Genomic DNA, 5,000 nt, shown 5'->3' on the forward strand with positions numbered 1-5,000 from the left:
ATAACTTAGTGATCAGTCACTTCTGTAGTGACTCTGGATCAGAGAGTCTTTTAAATGACTCACTACTGTAGTGACTCTGGATAAGAGAGTCTGCTAAATGACTCACTACTGTAGTGACTCTGGATAAGAGAGTCTGCTAAATGACTCACTGCTGTAGTGACTCTGGATAAGAGAGTCTGTTAAATGACTCACCACTGTAGTGACTCTGGAACAGAGAGTCTGTTAAATGACTCACTACTGTAGTGACTCTGGATCAGAGAGTCTGTTAAATGACTCAATACTGTAGTGATTCTGGATCAGAGAGTCTGTTAAATGACTCACTACTGTAGTGACTCTGGATCAGAGAGTCTGTTAAATGACTCACTACTGTAGTGACTCTGGATCAGAGAGTCTGTTAAATGACTCACTACTGTAGTGACTCTGGATCAGTGTCCTTCAATGTAAGAAGTAGGAACCGTAGAGCGGAACCAGAGCGATGTAGACAAACATATATATCAACATAAATTGTCCCATTAACAATCACCCATGTTAACAAACCTACTTCATTTCAAACGTCACATTTCTCTAGTATAGGTGACTTATTGTAATGAACGATATCACCAAAATTCAGGAGATAAGTGATTTTTGTGGTCGGTGTCGATAATTGTCAGTTTATCGTCCCGCATCTAATACACTCTGATATACTGTAGACCATAAGGGCAGATAGGACATGTCAGGTAAGGCAGACAACTAAAGCTGAAGGCTCCAGTCTACAGAGGAACCCACAGAAACAGCCCACAGTCAGGAAACTCACATGGTAACATCATAATTTGAAGTCGAAAGTTTACATACACCTTAGCCAATTACATTTAAGCTCAGTTTTTCACAATTCCTGACATTTAATCCTAATAAAAATTCCCTGTCTTAGGTCAGTTAGGACCAACACTTTATTTTAAGAATGTGAAATGCCAGAATTATTTATTTCAGCTTCTATTTCTTTCATCACATTCCCAGTGGGTCAGAAGTTTACATACACTCAATTAGTATTTGGTAGCATTGCCTTTAAATTGTTGAACTTGGGTCAAACGTTTCTGGTAGCCTTCCACAAACTTCCCACAATAAGTTGGGTGAATTTTGGCCCATTCCTCCTGACAGAGCTCGTGTAACTGAGTCAGGTTTGTAGGCTTCCTTGCTCGCACACGCTTTTTCAGTTCGGCCCACAAATTTTCTATAGGATTGAGGTCAGGGCTCTGTGATGGCCACTCCAATTACCTTGACTTTGTTGTCCTTAAGCCATTTTGCCACAACTTTGGAAGTATGCTTGGGGTCATTGTCCATTTGGAAGACCCATTTGCAACCAAGCTTTAACTTCCTGACTGAGGTCTTCAGATGTTGCTTCAATATATTCACGTCATTTTCCTGCCTCATGATGCCATCTATTTTGTGAAGTGCACCAGTCCCTCCTGCAGCAAAACACCCTCACAACATGATGATGCCACCCCCGTGCTTCACGGTTGGGATGGTGTTCTTCGACTTGCAGGCCCTTTCTCCTCCAAACATAACGATGGTCATTATGGCCAAACAGTTCTATTTTTGTTTCATCAGACCAGAGGACATTTCTCCAAAAAGTACAATCTTTGTCCCCATGTGCAGTTGCAAACCGTAGTCTGGCTTTTATATGGGGGTTTTGGAGCAGTGGCTTCTTCCTTGCTGAGCACCCTTTCAGGTTATGTCGATATAGGACTCATTTTACTGTGGATATAGATACTTTTGTACCTGTTTCCTCCAGCATCTTCACAAGGTCCTTTACTGTTGTTCTGGGATTGATTTTCACTTTTCGCACCAAAGTACTTTCATCTCTAGGAGACAGAACGCGTGTCCTTCCTGAGAGGTATGACGGCTGCGTGGTCCCATAACATTTATACTTGCATACTATTGTTTGTACATATGAACGTGGTACCTTCAGGCTTTTGGAATTTGCTCCGAAGGATGAACCAGACTTATGGAGGTCTACAATTATTCTTTCTGAGGTCTTGGCCGATTTCTTTTGATTTCCCCATTATGTCAAGCAAAGAGGCACTGAGTTTGAAGGTAGGCCTTGAAATACATCCACAGGTACACCTCCAATTGACTCAAATGATGTCAATTAGCTTATCAGAAGCATCTAAAGCCATGACATCATTTTCTGGAATTGTTCAAGCTGTTTAAAGGCACAGTCAACTTAGTGTATGTAAATATGTGACCAATATGTGTATGGACACATATAAATATGTGTATGGACCTATAATGTCTGTTAAATATGGACCAATAACATCTGTTAAATATGTGTATGGACCAATAACATCTGTTAAATATGGACCAATAACATCTGTTAAATATGGACCAATAACATCTGTTAAATATGTACCAATAACATCTGTTAAATATGTGTATGGACCAATAACATCTGTTAAATATGGACCAATAACATCTGTTAAATATGGACCAATAACATCTGTTAAATATGGACCAATAACATCTGCTGAATATGTGTATGTGACCAATAACATCTGTTAAATATGGACCAATAACATCTGCTGAATATGTGTATGTGACCAATAACATCTGCTGAATATGTGTATGTGACCAATAACATCTGCTGAATATGTGTATGTGACCAATAACATCTGCTGAATATGTGTATGGACCAATAACATCTGTTAAATATGGACCAATAACATCTGTTAAATATGGACCAATAACATCTGTTAAATATGGACCAATAACATCTGCTGAATATGTGTATGTGACCAATAACATCTGTTAAATATGGACCAATAACATCTGTTAAATATGGACCAATAACATCTGTTAAATATGTGTATGGACCAATAACATCTGTTAAATATGGACCAATAACATCTGTTAAATATGGACCAATAACATCTGCTGAATATGTGTATGTGACCAATAACATCTGTTAAATATGGACCAATAACATCTGCTGAATATGTGTATGTGACCAATAACATCTGTTAAATATGTGTATGTGACTGACCAATAACATCTTTTAAAAATGTGTATGGACCAATAACATCTGTTAAATATGTGTATGGACCAATAACATCTGTTAAATATGGACCAATAACATCTGCTAAATATGGACCAATAACATCTGCTGAATATGTGTATGGACCAATAACATCTGCTGAATATGTGTATGTGACTGACCAATAACATCTTTTAAAAATGTGTATGGACCAATAACATCTGATAAATATGTGTATGTGACCAATAACATCTGATAAATATGTGTATGGACCAATAACATCTGATAAATATGTGTATGGACAGTGTCAAAGACCCAGCCAAAGACCCAGTTAAAGACCCAGCCAAAGACCCAGTTAAAGACCCAGCCAAAGACCCAGCCAAAGACCCAGTTAAAGACAAAGACCTTTGGTCTTTAAATCTCCTGTGTTGTGCATTCATTGGTCAATAAATCTACTGTGTGGTGCATTCATTGGTCAATAAATCTACTGTGTTGTGCATTCATTGGTCAATAAATCTACTGTGTGGTGCATTCATTGGTCAATAAATCTACTGTGTGGTGCATTCATTGGTCAATAAATCTACTGTGTGGTGCATTCATTGGTCAATAAATCTACAGTGTTTGTGTCTTATATGAAATACTAAGGTAAGAATATGAACCAATGGGAAATTAAACCAAAAAAACAATAGCAATATAAACTAATAACATCTGCTAAATATGTGACCAATATAAACTATAGCTCCATTAATATTGATTATACACCCATCATTATGGGTCTGAAACGGTACCTCATCTCCTATGTGTGACTGTTAATAAGAGGGTTAGTATGTACAAGTACCTCTGAATAGAGAGTGTGTACAAGTACCTCTGAGTAGTGAGTGTGTACAAGTACCTCTGAGTAGAGAGTGTGTACAAGTACCTCTGAGTAGAGAGTGTGTACAAGTACCTCTGAGTAGTGAGTGTGTACAAGTACCTCTGAGTAGTGAGTGTGTACAAGTACCTCTGAGTAGTGAGTGTGTACAAGTACCTCTGAGTAGAGAGTGTGTACAAGTACCTCTGAGTGGTGAGTGTGTACAAGTACCTCTGAGTAGTGAATGTGTACAAGTACCTCTGAGTAGTGAGTGTGTACAAGTACCTCTGAGTAGAGAGTGTGTACAAGTACCTCTGAGTAGAGAGTGTGTACAAGTACCTCTGAGTAGTGAGTGTGTACAAGTACCTCTGAGTAGTGAGTGTGTACAAGTACCTCTGAGTAGTGAGTGTGTACAAGTACCTCTGAGTAGTGAGTGTGTACAAGTACCTCTGAGTAGTGAGTGTGTACAAGTACCTCTGAGTAGTGAGTGTGTACAAGTACCTCTGAGTAGTGAGTGTGTACAAGTACCTCTGAGTAGAGAGTTTGTACAAGTATTTCTGAGTGGTTGCTGTCTGTGTCATCCCTGGCTCCTTGGTATTGAGTAGAGGAGCTAAGGAGCTGTCAACATGTCAGGCTGTGGATGACAGACAACGAGACAGAGTACCCAGGGTGATTCCACACCAGCGGAACCTGTCTCTGCTGTGGGTCTGTCACTTTCACCACTGTGGCACAGTCCCTGCTGGAGCCCCCTCTGCTGATTTCTCTCTCTCTCTCTCTCTCTCTCTCTCTCTCTCTCTCTCTCTCTCTCTCTCTCTCTCTATTTCAATTGAAGGGGCTTTATTGGCATGGGGAACACATGTTTACACTGCCAAAGCAAGTGAAATAGATAATAAACAAAAGCGAAATAAAGAATATAAAATTAACCTCTCCCTCTCCTCTTCTCTCTCTATCCCTCCCTCCCTCTCTCTCTCTCTCTCTCTGTCTCTCTCTCTCTCCCTCCCTCCCTCCCTCCCTCCCTCCCTCCCTCCCTCCCTCCCTCCCTCCCTCCCTCCCTCTCCCTCTCTCTCTCTCTCTCTCTCTCTCTCTCTCTCTCGTTCTACTCCTCTCTCCCCTCTCTCTCTCTCTCTCTCTCCTCTCTCTCTC

At 40.2% G+C, this 5,000-nt stretch overlaps 1 protein-coding gene across 1 annotated transcript in view; it reads right to left on the reverse strand.

Annotated features, from left to right (window-relative positions):
• Nucleotides 1-5,000, reverse strand: part of LOC110518683 (XK-related protein 7-like) — a 63,033-nt gene that overhangs the window by 21,940 nt on the left and 36,093 nt on the right. The window lies entirely within an intron of this gene.

This window comes from Oncorhynchus mykiss, chromosome 16 (genome assembly GCF_013265735.2).
Source record: "Oncorhynchus mykiss isolate Arlee chromosome 16, USDA_OmykA_1.1, whole genome shotgun sequence".
Taxonomy (NCBI): domain Eukaryota; kingdom Metazoa; phylum Chordata; class Actinopteri; order Salmoniformes; family Salmonidae; genus Oncorhynchus; species Oncorhynchus mykiss.